This window comes from Nelumbo nucifera, chromosome 1 (genome assembly GCF_055504915.1).
Source record: "Nelumbo nucifera cultivar China Antique chromosome 1, China Antique-T2T, whole genome shotgun sequence".
In the NCBI taxonomy this organism is placed as follows: domain Eukaryota; kingdom Viridiplantae; phylum Streptophyta; class Magnoliopsida; order Proteales; family Nelumbonaceae; genus Nelumbo; species Nelumbo nucifera.
This window is the reverse complement of record NC_142649.1, coordinates 69,607,192-69,627,334: the sequence shown is the minus strand read 5'-3', so window position 1 is coordinate 69,627,334 and position 20,143 is coordinate 69,607,192. Positions and strand designations below refer to the sequence as shown.

The 20,143-nt window shown below is 41.2% G+C and overlaps 1 pseudogene across 1 annotated transcript in view; it reads left to right on the top strand.

Annotated features, from left to right (window-relative positions):
* Positions 1-11,008: 11,008 nt before the first annotated feature.
* The window catches only part of LOC104594397 (cellulose synthase-like protein H1), a 34,196-nt pseudogene continuing 25,061 nt past the window's right edge, over positions 11,009-20,143 (top strand). Inside the window, exons 1-8 of the transcript XR_016080744.1 lie at positions 11,009-11,305; positions 11,397-11,721; positions 11,807-11,935; positions 12,037-12,153; positions 12,565-12,780; positions 12,935-13,049; positions 13,149-13,321; positions 13,518-13,868. The product of XR_016080744.1 is annotated as a cellulose synthase-like protein H1 (transcript). The remainder of the gene's footprint in view (positions 11,306-11,396; positions 11,722-11,806; positions 11,936-12,036; positions 12,154-12,564; positions 12,781-12,934; positions 13,050-13,148; positions 13,322-13,517; positions 13,869-20,143) is intronic.

Genomic DNA, 20,143 nt, shown 5'->3' with positions numbered 1-20,143 from the left:
TGTAAGAAATAAAAATTTGTATTGTAGTTTCCATAAAGACCACGATCATAGCACCAAAAATTGTAAAAACCTCCGCGACGAGATAGAGGAGCTCATCCGTCACGAATACTTGAAAAATTTTGTACAAAATAATAATAATAAAGCAGGTCGGCAGGGGGAGCAGAATAGAGATGCTCCCGAATCTAGTAGGCAGTCAGAGCAACCGCAGAGGCAGCCCCCGGAAGAGAGACCAATTCGGGGGACCATCCACGTGATCGTCGGAGGTTCGATTGTCGCGGGCTATACCACAACTATAGCTCGAACATCAGCTCGCGAGGCCGCCAGGGAAGAACAGAACCCACCGAAGTGGCCAAGGACGGAAGATCCGATCTTCTTCACAGAGGACGATGCACGCGGGGTCCACTACCCCCATGATGACGCGCTCATCATAAAGCTAAAGATTAATGACTTTGAAGTCAGGCGTTTCCTCGTCGACTCCGGCAGCTCAGCAGATATCCTCTTCAAAGCAGCATTCGACCAGCTCTAGCTCCAAGAAAGCGACCTGAAGCCCGCGAACACTCCCCTAGTAGACTTTAGCAGAGAGGAAGTCAGGCCCCTGGGAAGGATTACAGTACTTGTGGAAGTTGGCACCTGGCCTAGCATTGTGAGGCTCAACCACGACTTCTTAGTGGTCACAACCCCCTCCCCATACAATGCCATAGTAGGTCAGCCGATCACCCATGCCCTACTTGCAGTGGTCTCCACTTACTACTTGGCAATGAAGTTCCCCACGGACTTCGGAATCGGGATAGCGCGAGGTGACCAGCTTGAGTCTCGCAAGTGCTACATCGCCGCCCTCAAAGGGAAAGCCAAGGTGACCGACGACCTCGAGCTGGAGCGACCTACGGAGCAGTGTGAGGAGTAAGCTGCACCCATGGAAGAGACTGTCTCCATCCCGGCATCGACGGAGGACCCATCTCGGACACTTCAGATCGGCGCTTCTATTGAAGAGCCCTTGCGATCTCAACTGGTATGCTTCCTACTTGAAAATTTAGATGTTTTTGCATGGTCCGCGGCAAAGATGCCCGACATAGACCCTAACATCATAACTCACAAGCTTAATACTGATCCTGTAGTTAGGCCTGTTAGATAGAAGAAACGCAACTTAGCCCCGAAGCGATGGAGGGCAATCGACGAGGAGGTTGGGAAGCTCCTCGCAGTTGACTTTATTAGGGAAGTCCATTACCCGAGTTGGGTGGCCAACCCCGTTCTGGTAAAAAAGGCTAACAGTAAATGACACATGTGCGTCAACTACCCCGACCTGAATCGAGTTTTCCCAAAGGACTGCTTCCCACTCCCCAGGATCGACCATCTGGTGGACACGACCTCAAGGCATGAGTTGTTAAGCTTCCTAGACGCCTATTCGGGCTACAACCAGATCAAGATGGACCTAGCTGATGAAGAAAAGACTGCCTTCATAACCGATTGGCCTATACTTTTACAAGGTCATGCCCTTTGGGTTGAAAATGCTAGGGCAACCTTTCAGAGACTTGTAAATAAATTATTTGAGCCATTGATTGACATAAAAATGAATGCTATGTAGACGACATGGTCGTCAAAACCCAATTTTCACATGATTTAATACAAGATTTGCATTCAGTTTTTGAAATTTTGCGTAAATTTAACATGAAATTGAACCCCAATAAGTGTGTATTCAGTGTCACCTCGGGTAAATTCCTGGGGTACATCGTTAATCGGCGCGGCATTGAGGCCAACCGGATAAAATAAAGGCCATCCTAGACATGAGACCACCCCGGAAACTGAAGGAGATTCAGAGGCTGAATGACCGAATAGCTACTCTGAGCCGCTTCATGTCCAAGTCGATAGACCGATGCCTACCTTTCTTTAAGGCAATCAAAAGCAAAGGTTTTGAATGGACCGAAGAGTGCCAGCTCGCGTTCGACGGGCTCAAAAAGTACCTCGCTAGTATACCGGTCTTAACCCGGCCCGAGGAGGGTGATGTTTTAGAGCTGTACCTCTCGGCAAGTGACGAGGTGGTTAGCTCGGTACTGATAAAAGAGGTAGATCGGGTCCAGCGACCTATCTACTATGTTAGTAAAGTATTGCAGGGAGCAGAGACGAGATATCCGGAGATAGAAAAGTTGGCCTATGCACTAGTTATTGTAGCTCGGAAGCTTCGTCCGTACTTCCAAGCTCACACTGTCATCGTCCTCACCAACAAACCTTTGAGGCAAGTTCTACTCAAGCCCGAGGTCTCCGGTAGACTGACGAAGTGGGCCGTTGTGCTCAGCAAGTACAATCTCCAATACAAGCTGCGAACTGCTATCAAGGCCCAAGCCTTGGAAAACTTCGTCGCGGAATGCACTTTCAACTCCGAAGTCCCCAGGCCGGTCGAGCACGAGGCCACTAGCTCGGGCGAACCCGAAGCTCCCTGGCCGGTTGAGCTTGAGCACCGTGAGGTAGTAACCAGTGCGGCATCTCTCCTAGTTAGGCCAAGCGTGAACTAGGATGAGGAGCCCTGGATCCTTCATATATATGGCTCGTCAAACTAGCAGGGCAGCGGAGACGGAGTCGTTCTGTACGACCCAAGTGGCACAAAACTGGAGTATGCACTACACTTTGAGTTCACGACATCCAACAATGAAGCGGAGTATGAGGCATTAATAGCCGGGTTAGCTCTAGCCAAGGAAATGAAACCCAAGCATATCGTCATCTACAGCGATTCCCAGCTCGTGGTCAACCAAGTCACAGGCGAATACGAAGCTTGCGAACCAACTATGATCGCCTACTTAGCCAAAGTAAGAGAGGCCCTGCTCAACTTCCAGTCACACTTCATCAAGCAAATCCCGAGATCGGAGAACGCTGAGGCCGACGCCCTCAAGCAAATGGTCAAGTAGAAGTCACGAATAGAGCTATCCTCCGTGGACTGAAGGCACGCCTGGACCGAGCTGAAGGACTATGGGCAGACGAGCTACCCAGTGTTCTATGGGCTTATTGGACCACAGTGAAGACCACTACAGGCGAGACTCCCTTCAACCTCACCTACGGTACTAAAGCAGTCATCCCAGCCGAGATCGAGGTTCCCTCGCTACGACTAGAAGCGTATGATGACAAGGAAAATGAAGACGAGCTATGCACCAATCTCGACCTACTTGACGAAGTACGGGACCTCACATATATTAGGACTGCGGCCTACCAACAGAGAGTAGCTCGGTACTATAACGCTAGGGTCAAGAAGCGGAACCTCCGCGTCGGCGACCTGGTCCTTCGTAAAGTTATGGTGCCTAAGCCTGGTGTTGGTAAGCTCGGGCCAAATTGGGAAGGACCCTATCGAGTAAAGCGAGTGCTCGGGGAAGGAACATATGAGCTCGAAACCTTAGAAGGGAAACAAGTACCTTGGGCATGGAATATTGTCAACTTAAGGCAATATTACCTATAAACTACTAAGTATACCATGAGTCACTCCCAGAGCCTAAGGGCCAAAATGCCGAGCTAACGAAGACCTTGGCACGATAAGACCCAGTCGCCTCTATGGCATGGGTGAACTCTAAGAGTAGACCACGAGTCACTCCCAGAGCCTAAGGGCCAAAATGCCGAGCTAACGTAGACCTCGGCGCGATAAGACCCAGTCGCCTCCATGGCATTGGCGAACTCCAAGAGTGGACTATAAGTCACTCCCTCAGCCTAAGGGCTAAAACGCCAAGCTAACTAAGACCTCAGCACTGTGTAAGACTTAACTGTTTCATCGGCAAAAGGCTAGTTATGAATACCGAAGGCACATTTAGCTCGGGTGTGGACCCTATGGTGTGTAATTTGCATCGGTATACTAGTTGAACCCAATAAGGAATAGTTCAGGCATATATGATAAACACTTCGGGTGTACCATAAAACTTCCCCAAGTACGGAAGGACAGCTCGGGGTAGCAACTACCGAAAGATCCTGCTTCGTGTATGTAGATCTAATAGCTCGAGTGATAAAGTCGCTTTGGCAGAAAGTAAAGAGCACACAATACTTAGCAGAAAAAGACAAAACATTTCATTACTAACTCTTAAAAAAAAGAGATGTTTACAACCGGGTCCAAACAACCAGGAACAACCACTTCAGAAATTCATTCAGAAGAAAGAAAAACAAGAGCAACCAGCTTCAATGATCCGCCGCCTCCACGTCCTCATCATCCTCCGGAGAGTCAGGCTCCTCCTCCTCTGCCATGTCTGCCGTCTGTGGATCCAGGCCCTTCATTGTTATGCCCTCAAGGTTGAGCCTGGAGAACTTCTTCCGGACCAACCAGTGACAGAGTTTGAATCCAGAACGGTAGGAGCTCGAGCCATACTCCACCGGGAGGTCGTGGTACTCCTGGGAGTCCTTGAAGTCCCACACCGCCTTAGCTCGCTCAGCCTCCACCATGGCATCGAAGTTCCAAGTCCGATTCTGAAGCATGGACTCCAAGTCCTAGACCTGTTGGCGAAGAAGCTCCCTCTCCGTTACCACCCTCGACGACTCCTCCCGGTAGCGAGCACTCTCCTCAGATAGCCGGGCGATCTGTGCCTCCTCGTCCCGAACGAGCAGTTCCTGAGCCTCACTCCCCTTTTGAGCCTAAAGGACTTCACCTCGGGCCCGGTCGAGCTCGCCCTGGAGCTTCTACACGGTTGACCTCTGAGTAAGAGCGTCGTCGGAGTGAATGTTGGTCTGGAGGGCCATGGCATGGATGGTGGAGTTCACCTGCCAACAAAAGGCCGAGGTCAAAAAAGAAAAAAGGAGAAGAAAGGAAAAGAAGAAAAAAGCAGCCACTTACCACCATGTAGTGAGTGAAGGCTAGCCTGACGACCTGCTTGGGGTCCATCCCTCCCCAGCTGGCGACCTCCTCGTGGGAGACCGCCTTCCGGCTCCTTCGTGAAGCCACGGTGAAGTCGGTGATGCTTTCCCACTCTCTGGTAGGGAACCGTAGGAAAGCGAAGGGGTGGAACTGCTCAGACGGAGGGAACTGCCCTTGCGCCGGGACCTTGTGCTCTTTTGCGCTACCTTCCATGGCTACTCCCTCGAATGGGATCGGTGGGACCTCAAGCAGTGGTGGAACGAAGGCTGGATCAGCAGCCTCGAACTCAGCGCTCCCGGAAGTGGAAGCTCGGCCAGGGCGCGACCTCTTCGCACTACGCTTCTGGTTGCTCGACAGAAGATGACGCACATCTACACCAGACATGTTGGCTGCCAAAAATCACAAGGCATTAGTCCATCCAAAAAAAAAAAAATAAAAGGCATTGCACGACCTAAAAGGCAACCTACCGGGGCTCAGGCCGGCTTACGCGAGCTTGTCCTCGGTCAAGTAGTCCGACCAATGGAAGCCAACCGCTGCCCAGGATTGTAGCGTTTCCCAAACTTTTGGATCCAAGTCAGCCCCTGAATCCTGGAAAGGCCCTCCAATGGGTTGGGAAGGGCCACCCTTCGGGGTTGCGAACTACAAAATAATCCCACTTCCAAACTGGGATCCTGTTTGGTAGCTCCTGTAAGAGCTTGAAGCAGGGACGGGGAGAAAACTAATAGGAATGCCTTTCTGGAGGCGCTCCGGGGGAAGCATTCTTGATGAAAAGGATGATGGAGAAGATGTCGAGGTCAAGAGGAAGACAGTATTCATAAAATAAAGAAATTATCCCAACTACATTTCGGATTGAATTGGGGTGAAGTTGGTCTATGGTAATGTTAAAATGGTTTAATAACTCCACTATCAAAGGATGTAGAGGAAGACGGAGGCCAGCGATGAGCTGTTCCTGGAAGATCATGATCTCATCGTGACCGTGTTCCCAAGGATAGTCACCGGATGGGAGACTATAGATGAGGTTTCTGGGAAGGTTGAATTGAAGGACCAAGGTCCTAAGTCTCTCCATCGACATGGAGGAAGGACCAAAGCTATTCGGCTCCCTGCCCCGGGAGGTGGAAGCCGTCTCGCCGGAGGCCTCCTGAGCCTCTGGAGCTTGCCCCCAAGCTCTCCCTGAGCTCGAAGGGGCATCATCTCGGTTACCGCCCTGGGGAAAGATGTTGTACGGATACCCAGACATGCTGACAAAGTGATAAGACTCATTGGGAAAAAGTTGAACCAAAAAGACGGTGTGGATAGGAGAAGAGCTCGAGCAGCTAGGTGAAGGCACAACCTCAGAATCCGAAGGTAAGGCAAGTTGGCGTGAAGGAAATGAGGCATGGGGCCCTTCTATTTGTAGCCACTGTGCCCACAAAATCGAGACTCAGATAACAACAAATATGACGGTTCGCAGTCAAGCTGACCGCACGTCTTCTGAAACCGGAATGTGACTGGCTGCACATCTTCCATGATTAAGGTAATGCCGGCTGCATGTCTTCCAGAACTGAGAGCCATTTTGACGCATTTTTTGGCATTCGAAAAGTCCAGAAATCGCCTGACATACGCGTGTGTATTTAATGCAACAGTCAATCAAATTTGAATTTTGGGTCAAATCCACCTGTTACACTCCATGAACACCTCGCGCTAAAGTAAAATCCTTAGCCCGAGGAGTGGGGGGCAATTGATGGAGGATGATTTGACCCGACCTCCTAAGAAGGTGACACGTGAACGTGACTCAACGAAAGCAACAACTCAGCATGACAGCCTGGCTACGACTAAGTGACGAGCTCATTAAAGTCCTCGCAGGACAGCTCGCTACATTACAGCTCGCCACGGAATGAGCTCGCTACAGCGCGAGCTCGAGGACTCCGATATGTGGAAAGGGAATACTCCAAGCCAAGTCTATCCCAGCTCGCGAGCTGAGAGAATTAGCTCGCTCCAATACTGAGGCAAGAAGACTACCCCAAAGGCAACCTCAGGCGAAATCACCTCGGGATACATCCAAGAGCTTGCTACAAGGCAGTTCGCTACAAAGCAGCTCGCTGTTAAGTGACGCGGCGTTCTCAGGAAGCTTCTTATTTGACGAGACTATACCCGTCAGACTACGTCACGTCTCTTGACTGACGACGCAATCCCTGCCAACCTAGCAGGCTGCATCCACGTCTCTCGACAGGTGGTGGCGTGTCTGTCCTTTCTGGGTCGTGTCTGTCATCCGATTGGGCAGTACTCTGCAACAGTTACCTGCGCAGCACTGACAAATAACGACTGCGACAGAGGGCCAATGGCGGTTACGCCCGATTTGACAAGAACATTTGTATTTAAAGGCCCCAGTGTCGAACGGGCAAAGGTACCTTGAATTGATCTTGAATTAATCTTGAATTTTACTGATCTAGCGCTATCTGCACTCTTAGCTCTCTTTGTATCCTTTACCGCTCTCTCGAGTGTTCTAACTTAAGCATCGGAGTATTCCCACCGGCCGAGCTCCTCGGGAATCCTTCACCTTCCTCTTCTCTGGTACCGTCCGTAGCCAGTTAGGAGCCAAGCGTTCACCAGATAGGAGTGCCTGGATTGCGCTGCATCAGTTTGGGTTAATTTTTTGGTTTGGTCAGTTGGTTCAAAAGATTTAAACTTGAAAATTAAATTTAAATTTTAAAAGTTATAGTGCATTTGTTAAAAAATAAATTTATGATATAAAACATTTTAGACTAAGAAATATGGGAAATTTCCCACTTTTCCATATTAAAAATTATATTTAAAATATAAAATATTAATATATACCAATGGTCAAGCCATCTGATTTTGGTCGATTTACAAATGGACAAAGCGAAACTGATCTAATATGGTCAGGTCAAATTGATTGGATTGGTCGATTTCATCAATTTAATGAATAAATCTAACTAAAATTAATTATTGTTATTTTTGTATTATAAAAAAATTATTAAAGGTAGTATGTAAAATATGAATAATTATTAATTATTTAAAAATTTGAAAATATAAAATAGATGTATACTCTTATGTGTTTCTATTTGGGCCATTTAGTAGAACAAACCTTAGGGTTTTACATATTTACTTAAACCTACCTTATAATTTTCATTTTAATAAAACATATCATATATTTTACAACTTATTTACTTAATCAACATTTCATTAAGGAGTGGTTGTTCTGCCATTAGGGTCATGATTTTTTATTCCAAAAATACCCTTATCACTTTTTTGTACAGAAAACAAAATTGACCAAAAATGGTATTTTTATTTTTATTAGGGGAAAAATGGTATTTATATTTTTATTTTCTTTTGATAAAATTTATTTAAATGAATATTAGGATCGACATTGTCATTTTCCACTGTGATTAATGGAAGATTGATTAAATGCATATAAGCGGTGTTTTAGTAAAATACAAACTATAGGGTAAATTTTAGTAAATCCATGAAACTATAGGGATGTTTTAGTAAATGACCATTTCTATTATTTAGGTTTTGCTTAACAAATTCTGTGCACCACACGGGTCCATGCTAGTTAAGCTATTATAGGGCTGTCATTAGACATTATTTTAAAGAAGTTCTAATAAAATCTATGGTGACAACCATCTCCAAGTATGCTATGTTGTGCTTCCTTAATCCAAATTCCCTTTGTCAATACCTTGTTAGAATTCAAAGAAGATTTTGGTGGGAAGAAGCTAATGGGAATAGGAAAATTAACTGGGTCAGCTGCGGAAAATTAAATAGAAATAAGCTGGATGGTGGGCTAGTCTTTAGAGATCCTCATCTATTTAATGTTGTTTTGCTTGCAAAGCTTGCTTGGCATTTCCTCTCTAATCCAAACTCTCTCTGGGCAAGAGTTTTGAATATTTTGTATGTAAAAAGGAAAACTTTTTGGACCTTAGGATGTGTTTGGTTGCAATGCAAATAAATTTGCACTGATGCAAAGCTGTGACGGTGCAAATGATTTGAGTGTAAATTCTGACTATTTTTATTTCAAATTTTATCTTATTTTCTTTGATTGCATTATAAATGAAGTAAATTAAGACATGAAGTAGAATAAAGTAAAACTAAAAACAAAATTAAATGAGAGTTTGCATTTTTTTCATTTGCACTCCCATACATTTGTATCAGTGCAAATAAAATTGCACTGTAGCCAAACACAACCTTAGCTGTAAAACCTTTGGACTCTTTCGGGTGGAGAAGTCTTCTTGAATGGAAAAGGATCCTTAGAAAAGGGCATGCAGGGCTATGAATGAGGGTTTTGCTCTAAGCATTTGAGATGACCCTTGGATTCCCTCTTTTTAGGGTTTCAAGCATGTAGGGCCAAGGCTAGGTCTAGGTAGTCCAGAAAGGGTGGGAGCTTTAGGCCATATTTGGTTCACTACTCTATGCCTCATTTTTTTAATTCTTGCTCACTTTAGGCAAGAATGAATAGCATTAGAGTGTTTGGTTACAAAATTCTTGCCATTGACCACATTCTTTTTATAATGAAAAATTAGTGCCATAGCACAAAAATTTAGTAGCCTACAACATGAAAATTAATTATGTTCCATTTTACTCATTTTCATTCTTTGAGGAAACTCTGCCTACAAAACTACTTTCATAGATGTTTACTTTTGCAAAAGTAAAATATTTTTACGAAAGCACTTTGATAAAAGTACTTTTACATAAAAGCACATTTTATGAAAGTACTTTTATAAAAGCACTTTTACATGGAAGCACTTTTATAAAAGTAAATTTATAGAAAATACTTTTGCAAAAGTAAACTACTTTTACTAAAGCACTTTTATAAAAACACTTTTCTGGTAGTACTTTTACAAAAGTACTAAGCACTTTTATGAAAGTACTTTTTCAAAACATCTATGCCAACTGATAAAAATTGACTACCGGCCATCCATCGTTAAACATTTATGACAACAATTTTGGAGACCTTGGCTGATCGTTTATGAATACCTCTGACATCCTTTTGTTTTGTTTTGTTTTGTTTTGTTTTTTTTTTTTTTTTTTTTTTTTTTTTTTTTTTTTTTAAGAATGGAAATAAGCAACATAGGACACTTGTCAGTCTGAAAAGAACTCATTCTTAAGAAAAAAGTGTTTGATTCATAGCAATATTTTCTCATTCAACCCATTTTTACCCATTGTTGTTCATTTTAGAATTTCATCTTAAATAAGAATGAAAAAGAATGAGAACTAAACGAAATTGACAGAGAGAGTCAATGTTGGAAGAAAACGTGTTGGGGTGGAGCCATTTTGTGCTGTTTACCAGGAGAGCTTGGAGCCCCAACTCTGTTCTTCCTTTGCCTTTGGGTCTTGGTTGCTATTGGCAACTTGTGTTGTGGAGTTGTGATTTATTGGGCTATTATAGAAAATTCATAGTAAATAAAGGTGGAAATGGGACCTCAACTAAAACTATACAGAAAAGAAAGCAAAGTAAAGAATTAGAAATCGGATAGTTTGCAGAGATCGACAAATAAAAGTGAATAAAAGAATGCCAGCCTAAGATTTGGTTTAATAATACAGCAGAACTGTTCAAAGTCTAAAGTTGATCAAATTATCAAGTGTATAGGACCTGAAACTTTCGAATACTTTTTATTGAAAGGTGAAGATAATCGTTTCTTTTTGTTTAACGATGACAGTAGGTGCTTAATTTGGTATATCCTTGACTCAAGTACACTTTTGGAGCTCAACTGCCATAACCTAGTGTTAATATGAATTAAAAAACAGTGCATTAGGTTTAAAAAGGCAAGAATGGTAATTTGTTTCGTTGGTTTTCTTTAGAAAAATTCTCTTGTAAGAAGAGTACTGATGAGGCAATGGGGCAAAGGGCCTTGAGTTATGATGTTCCCTTTAATGATATTAAAAAGGACCCGAAAAATGCAGAAATCAATTTCAAAATTCAGGAAGGCTTTAAGTTTGGAATAAGTAAAATTAATGTTGATGACTTTCTTTGACCATATGTGGGGTTAAAATGGGGCAGCTTGATAAGCCAGAATTAATTTCTTGTACGGCTCACTTATTTTGTTTCAGAAACCTATTGATTTTGTTAATTAGTATGTTTTTCCCTTTACTAATTTTTTAGTAAAAGATTCACGTAAGCCATGTGTTATACGAAGAGAAGTGGGCAGGAAATTCCCAACTGCCCAGAGTTTGCAGGAAGCAAAATTTTCTCCAAAATTGAAGTAAATATGTCGGCAGAAAGGATCAAAAGACTGTCATCATGGCCAACCTTATCTCCCTTCCCCTCCAAGAGAGAATTCCTCGTAACAACATTTTACAGAGAGCCACAGATATCATAATCTTCTTCCTTTTTCTCTCACTCCTCTCCTATCGTTTCCTAACGCTCAGCAACCATGGAGTCGCTTGGCTCCTTGCCTTCCTCTGCGAGTCATGGTTCACTCTCTGCTGGGTCCTCACCATCAACTCCAATTGGAATCCTGTTGAATACAGAACATATCCTGAGCGCCTCTTACAAAGGTATATTATACATATATATATATATACCAACCAAGCTACGCTCTAATTAATTTGAAAAACAAAATCTCATGTTTTTTTTGGTTGCATATAGGGTTGGCGAGGTTCCCTCGGTGGACATGTTTGTGACAACAGCAGACCCATTACTCGAACCGCCTATCATCACTGTAAACACTGTGCTCTCCTTGTTAGCAGTTGATTACCCCGCTCACAAGCTTGCCTGCTATGTGTCCGACGATGGCGCTTCTCTTCTCACCTTCTATTCTCTTGTCGAAGCCTCCAAGTTTGCCAAACTTTGGGTTCCTTTCTGTAAGAAGTACAGTATTCGAGTTCGAGCCCCTTTTGTTTATTTCTCCACTGAGATCGATGAATCATTGGATCTCTCACCGGATTTTCGAGATGAATGGAAGACGATGAAGGTATATACCTAGTAAATTAATCTGCTGAAAAATAAAAGAAAGAACAAAAAATTAATACAATATGTGTTTCTCTTCATCTGCGCAGAATGAATACAAACAACTGCGACGAAGAATAGAAGAGGCGGTTCAGAAGAATTATATTGCAGGAGATCTAACGGGAGATTTTGCAGCTTTCTCAAAAATAGACCCTAAGAACCATCCGAGTATAGTGAAGGTAACTCAAACCCAGTTCTCAGATGATCGAATCAAATTTTGTGCTATCAATGTTCGATGGGTGGCTGCTCTTAATTAATTAACTTGCTTTATCTTTTCTAGGTGATATGGGAGAACAAGGAAAATCTTCCGGATGGGCTGCCGCATCTCATTTACGTGTCCAGAGAGAAGCGGCCGGTGCACCCTCATCATTTCAAAGCAGGAGCCATGAATGTCTTGGTATGAAATAAGTAGAGTTTGACCTGCAAGTTCAGAAGCCAAAATAGTATAGTCGATCGAAGCTTTTTAATGAAATCTCGCTTTCGATTATAATAAACTCAGAGGATTTATTTTTGTTTCTCAATTGGAGATGAAGTCATACACCTTGAATTTGAAACAAAAAGTTAAAAGAACAAATAAATACCCAGTATCAGAATTCAGACCCGGGAAAGCTTAATCACTCAGTTTAATTGGATGGGCAGAAAATTAACAAATCCATATTGTAGAAGTTTGTTTCTATGGAGAAAATATTTTTCCTTCTTGTGTTTGCTGGCATGTAGGAAACAAGATTTCTCTTGAAATCCATTTCCTTATTAATTAATGTTTCTTTTTTTTTTTATATTAATTTTCTTAATTTGTATGAACATGCAGACCAGAGTATCAGGAGTTATGACAAACTCCCCTTTTATTCTCAATGTCGACTGCGACATGTTTGTGAACAACCCCCAGACTATTCTTCATGCAATGTGCCTACTGCTTGGTTTTGAGCAAGAGAAAGAAAGTGGGTTTGTTCAGTTCCCTCAGATATTCTACAGAAGCTTAAAGGATGATCCATTTGGGAATAATCAATTCATAGTCTTCTGGAAAGTAAGTGAATTTCAGCCTTACCTGATTAAAGGCACAGAAAATGTTTGTAAATTGAAATTTACATATCCAATTTTACATCTCCTCTCTCATGATTTCATCGCTATTTTATTTCTGGTGGTGATAGCTTCAATTAAAATTTCTATGTTTGTCTCAGTTTATTATGCCTGGAATAGTAGGAATCCAGGGACCCTTTTATGGTGGGACAGGATGCTTTCATAGAAGAAAAGTTATATATGGTCTATCACCGGATGAAGCAACAATCCAAGGAGGTAATGAACTTTGTCTAGTAAATGGTAGAAATTAGAAAATGCGCTCTCCAACCTTCATTTTATATATATAAGCTTAACCCGGGAAATCACTTGATGAAGCAATGGAGACCACATTTGGAAATTCAGTCCATTTCATGAAATCGGTACCTCAGATATTGTCTGGAATCAAAGACAAGACGGACTGCCAACCTGCAGATCTATCCAGCACCGAAGAAGCAGCAAATGAAGTAGCAAGTTGTGTGTACGAGTACAACACCTCGTGGGGTGAAAGGGTGAGCAACTTCATCATCTTGATATAAGCGTTAATGAGAAAACATTACCAGCTGCGACCCCAGTCGCAGAACAATTCAACTTTCTCAGTGAATTGTGATTTATAGTGAACACGCCAGTACGCCACGTACCCTTTGGAATTGAAAAAAAAAAAAAAAATCTAATCATAAAATCCTTTTCACCGTTTTTGTGTTTCAGGTTGGTTGGGTCTACGGGTCGGCAACTGAAGACGTCCTCACCGGACTGAGAATCCATTCAAAAGGTTGGAGATCGGGTTATTGTACGCCCGACCCACCTGCATTCCTAGGCGATACACCCTCGGGTGGGCCCGCAATACTGACCCAACAAAAGAGATGGGCCACCGGCCTTCTCGAGATTCTCGTTAGCAACTACAATCCCATTCTGGGCGTTATCAAGGGGAAGCTTCTGATTCGACAGTGCTTGGTGTATCTGAGCGTAATCATATGGCCGCTTCGCGCCCTTCCGGAGTTGTGCTATGCGCTGCTGCCACCTTACTGCATCCTCACCACCACGTATTTCCTGCCTACGGTACATTTCCTTCTTTAATTAGTCTTTGTTAATTTTGTGGGAAAATATATGATTCGGAAAATTTATACTCGTTTTAGCTTATTTTTTGTTGGGTTCCTAGTAATGCTTAATGTGTGAGAATTAAGAATTAATAATTAATGCTACATTTGCTTTTCGTTAAGGTAAATGCATTTATTCCGATAAATATATTTAGAGATGTCAATGGGTTGAATTTTGTATGAGTCTATCTCACCCCTAACCCAACCCGAATCTGACCCGATTCAGCCTAAAATACATGACACTTGACCCTGTAGGGATTAACCTGATTTTGACCCATATAATTTCAAATGTATTTTTTAACATATTTTGAAGGCCTAAAATATATTAATTTAAGTTAGGAAATAGTTTTATAAATTTTAAGATATTATTTTCTTCATTTAAAAAATAAAAATATCAAAATCAACATATAAATAAATTATAAATTTCAAGCCTATAAAGTTTGAAGTCAAAAAATTACAAGAGTACTTGGTATATATGCAAGGTATCATGACCCGGCGGGACGAGTCATCCCAAAGCCAAACTCAACCAATTAACATCCTTATTCTCAGGAAATACTTATCCGGATAAGTGCATTTATTCATGTTTTTTTTTCAAATAAATAAGATAACGACTGTTTTAACCATAAAAAACTATTATTAAAGGGGCAATTTTGTCATGTTCAAGTACTGACAACTTTTCCCAGGTGGCTAAGTTATACCTAGAGATAGGGAAACTTTTCCCTTATCTCTTTATAAATCTGAAAAACTGACATGGATTTATTGGTCAATGGAAACCAAATGCAGGTGAACTCACCTTCGACAAGTCGCCCATTTTTGTTCCTGGCACGACCCTCCTGTTGCTCCACATGACTGCACTTGCAGTGGGCTTGTTAAGAATATTATTGCAGCCATGGGCCCATGCTGGGTCTTGGTTTGGGTTAGGGGAGATATGCTGTAGCATATGGATGGTGCTTTCCTTCTGGCCGTTTGTGAAAGGTCTCTTTAAGAAGGGGGTTTATGGAATCCCCTCCTCTACTCTATACAAATCAGTTGCTCTCTCTTCACTCTTCGTGCACCTCTCTCTCTTAAAATTAAAAGATTCCTCTTAAGAGATAAAAAAATTAATCATGATACCAATTCCACGAGTCTATAGATTCCACATGTTTGGGTCTTTTATCACGATAGAGTAGAATTTGTAAAACACAGATTTTTAGGGGTGTACGCCTTTAATATTATATAACGTTTCTGATTCTTTGTTGTGAAAATTTATAAATACCAGAAAGTTTTCAAAGGTTACTAAATGCCATAGTTGTGCAATTTGGTGGAATTTTCAAATCCTAGGGGAGATAGCTAGCCAGCCATTTGAAATTTCAAATAATCTTTGCAAATACTCGATGAACACTCCTGCATCCTTGTGCCCGGAGTTTAAATCCTGACAGTTCTACTCGTAACACTGGGCCAATCATGGACACATAAGAAAAAAGATTCTATATTTATTAAAAAATAGTAATTAAAAGAAATTGTTAGGAAATATTTCGTTTAGGAAAATTAAATTTCATTATTTGCAGGCATTCTATTATGAACTATCTTTTTCTTTGCATGTATAAAAGGGACAAGAACAATTTCAGTTAATTTCCCATCCTTAAAAAGAGATGGCAGAGAAGTAGGATTAGTTCAATATTGTCTTATTACGAAATTGACTTTCTCTTTCTTAATTTGGGAAAAGTTGGTATAAGCCGTGCAAGTTGATTGAAAAATTGAAGACAAATGGTAGGAAGGTTGCGATATTGGTGATAGGACGAGAGTACCCAACCATTTTTGGGCTTTGGTTAGCCCATTGAATTTAACAAATTAATTTTCAATCCAAATTGCGCCCCTACATGACTTTATTATAATTTTTTTCTGTATTGTATAATATCGTATCTCAAATATTCTTTTTTTTTTTTCGGGTAAAATACAAAAAACCTCCCCTGAAGTTTCTGATAATCATAAGAACCTCCCCTATAGTTTCATTTTAACAAAAACCTCCCCTTTATTTTAAAAAAACTGAACAAATACCTCCCTTCTGTCAATAATCAAGACGGAAAACGTTAAAGAGATTATTTTTTTTCAAAATACCTATTTTGCCCATTAACAAATTTCGTTTTTTCTCATATACCCTTTTACAAATTTAGGATGGTGGAGCATCTTCCAAAAATTTTCCAGCTTTCCGATGTATGTGAAGCTTCTCGTCGGGTTACCCCACCAGGACTCCTTGCATTTACTCCAGCGGCATCGCATGACGGCAAACGAATCGTTGTTGTGACTTGGCAGCGAGAGAATAACTTTAGGCACATTGAGATCTTTGATCTAGAGATAGAGTCGTTTTGCGGGGTAACAGAGACTGTAAACCCAAAATTTCACCACTACAATCCTTTTTTCTCTTTGAAATTAGGTTTGCTTGGATACCACTGATTCCGAGGTGATTCGGCTTCAAGGGACTCAATCGTTCTACATCTCGAACCTATAACTTCTCCGGTGACGGAGCTGAGAATGCTCCAGCTTAATGGATCATTCCCTTCGTGTTCTCCCAATGGTGACCTGATCGCGTTCAACCACGACTCAATCATTTTGCATCTCGAACTTGTAACAATGACATCGTGTTCACCTGACGACAAGTTCGTAGTGAGACAAGTCTACGTGGCAAGGGCGGAGGGATCAATAGAAGCAGACAAGGAGAGGATCAATCTCGTCCTATAACATCTTCATCGACAACATGTGAATACCTCCATCTCAACTGTTGTTGCATCTTAGCTGAAGAGCCTCCTGCCCATTCTAATATTCTTTCACCAATATTTCTAATTCCATAATTTTCTCGACTATTAGAGATGTTAACCATCTTGCATTGGATTTTTTCAACTTCCTTTCCAAAGTTGTGGAGATCTACACCTTCCTTGATGATGCAAAGACACCTTTTCACAAAGCTCTTTTGTTGTGCTACTTGTACTGCTTGGATATAGTTGAGCACAGCTGTCTCTAGATTCTCTACCTTGAGAGCAGCCTTTCGAATTTCTGAAATCCAATTATGGACTCATTGGTCTTCTTCTTGATTTGTATCTGCATCTTTTAAGAAACATTGCATCCTCCTCAGTTCAGTTTGAAGCCCTTCAACTTGGTCTTTCACTTCGGACAACAAATTGCTTCTTGAATGAGTAAATCGCCCATCTTAGTTACAACGCATGAAATTACAGAGTCGGCCATCTGATATTCCATTCCTTTTTTCCTGTCCCTTCTCATTGTCTCAGAACAAGACAATTAGTTCTATTATAGTGCAAATTAATTCTTTCTTTCTATTCGGCAATGTGAATGTTGAATCATGTGAGCTCTCTCTCTCTCTCTCTCTCTCTCTCTCTCTCTTTCCTTCTTCAAAGTCATTGGTATCAACGAAGATTGCCTTGCAAGATCTCACCAGTTTGGGCGGCGTATCAACGAAGCTAGTATCCATGCCGAATCAATTTCAGCCATACGGTGATCTATACGTGGTGAGATTGGACGGAAGTGGGTTGAAGAGGCTGACGTGGAACGGGTATGAGGATGGCACCCCTACCTGGAATTCAACGACGGGAGAGATGGATGTGGGTCGGTTGTCGGTGGAGACCATGGTGGGACATAGGCTCATGGGTCAATTTGATGAACCGCTTTGGAGTTCTTGCGATATGTGAGAGATAATAGATTCTATAAAGCTCAAGGCTTCGTTTATGGCATCACTCCGGAGAAGAGGAAGGCTGTGAGCGGAGCCTCCGACGATCTTCATGCCTTGGCTTGCAGGACAGGATGACAGCGAAGAAGATTGCGACTTGGCTTGTTGTCATTAACTAGGAAGAGGCATTTTCCAAGAAGCTCCATGCCGAGAGCTGCCCTCCAGTGTCATCAACAGTGGGGAGTGGATCTTTCGCCATTAGCAACAACAATGAATATGATGTTGAAGGCATTGAGAATGATCTAAATGTTAAAGTACAGGAGGGGCTGATAACCCTGCATTTTGATGCCTTAAGAGCATAAATTCAGGGGTATTTTCAGCTTTAGAATAGTCAAAGTATACCCTTTTCCCAGTTAAAGTCAATTATGTGACCTCTGAGGGTCTCTGTGCAATTTATGTAGAAACCTGGGAAGTTTTCTAAGCTGAATTACAATTTTTGGAAGCTGGTGTGAAGACCAGCTGAGAGAGGGGGTGTTTTTGTAAAAAACTGAGAACAGGAGGGCGCCTCCTATCTGCTAAACCCAGTTGGTGCCCATCATATAGTATTACCATGCCTCCATCTCCTTAGCAAATTAAGCTGAATTGCATAATTTTCTTTGTGATCATTTTATTTTCAGTTTAATTTTTAGATTAGCAATTAGTTTGTTAGAATTTATTTTTGGTAGTTGTTAATTCTGTTTAGCACAATTAATTGTTGTTTTATTTTCTGTTTGCAATTATTATTTGGTAATTTATTTAATTTCTTTTCTTTTAGTTGAGGAAATTGTTGAAAATTTTGAATTTGAGTTTAAATTTTAAATCTGAATTTAAATTTAAATTTGAATTTGAATCTGAATTTGAATTTGAATTTCAAATTTCGAAATTTAACTTTTAAATTTTCGAATTTAAAAAAATGAAAAGAAAAAAATAAAAAAAGTTAAAAATTTACAAAAAAAAAAATCAAATTTAAATTTTAGGAATTTAAATCTCAAAATCTATTGAATTTAAACTCCCAAAAGTTTAAATTTGGAATTAAATATATATATATATATATATATATATATATATAATAAAAAAAATTGAATATTTCTCTAACATTTTCATTCCATGGTGTAATTCCAAGTGAACCTAAAAGGATTCACATTGGTTGAACCACTAGTTTAGGAAACCCTAGGTCAGCCCCTAGGTCGTGTAGTTGATTTGTTTGCCTTTAAAAAATAAAAAAAATTAAAATTTAAAATTTGAATTTTTACTTTAGGAATTTAAATTTCAAAATCTGAATTTGAATTTAAATTTCCAAAAATTTAAATTTCAAATTAAAAAAAATAAAAAAGTAGAAAAATCAAATTTGAGTTTAAATTTCATAATTTAAATTTCAAGATCTAAATTTGTAATTAAAATTCAAAATTTAAATTTCAAAAAATTCCAAGTACATGCAGCTAACAATTTTCTCCAATCCAATGTTAACCCATCCTTTAATCCATATAATCCTGGGTGGAGAATCAACCCAATTTTGCCTATTGGGCTCAATCCCAAGAAACCACCCTACCATATTTGCACTCTCAATGGTCTACAGCCCAGGCTCACTGTGAGTATAATGATTACTCTGGGACCCAACCGGTTCAGCCTTATCAAACCAATTCATTTGATGATAGGTTTTGGCAGCTCCAACAGCTGATCTTAGCTCAGCAACAGTCAATCCTAAAATTAGAGAGCCAAGTAATTCAATTGAGGGAAGCTAACTTGCAATGGGAAAATGATTCAATGCCTAGTCAATCGGTTGTAAACCCCAGAGATGAATCCTTAGGTCTTCCCCAATACCAAGATCCTACAACCTTTCATACCCCAAAATTAGAAAATGCTGAAGAAACCTCAGCTTTTCAAAGGGAGGAAAAGTGTGAAGACCTGCATGAGTCTGGAAGTCCTTCTGCCTACCCAGAAAAGAATAAGAATTGTTGTATGATAGATGTAGAAAGAAACCCCAAAGAAACCAATCTGGTCACAGTAGATGACTCGACGGAGGAAGCTAATGCCTTAATGAAGTCTCCTCACCCATTTTAATCTTGGCCTACTATTGAACCTCTACCAAAACTAAAGGGTGAACCACCTGTGCATTCAATGGAATCTCCCCCGCAACTAGAACTAAAGCCCTTACCAGACTCCCTTAAGTATGTGTTTTTAGGACCCGACCAAACATTGCCGGTGATCATAGCCGCAGACTTAACCCCTGGATAGGAAGAGAAACTGATTGAGGTATTAAAGGAGTATAGGGGTGCTATTGGTTGGTCAGTAGCTGATCTGAAGGGTATTAGTCTGTCCATCTGTATGGACCATATTTACATAGAGGAAGGTGCCAAACCTAGTAGGGAGATGCAAAGAAGGTTGAACCCAAATATGAGAGAGGTGGTCAAACAAGAAGTAGTTAAGTGGTTAGATGCGGGTATTATCTATCCGATCTCGAATAGCAGTTGGGTAAGTCCTACGCAAGTGGTGCCTAAGAAAGCTGGACTCACCGTGGCCACTAATGATCAAGGTGAAGT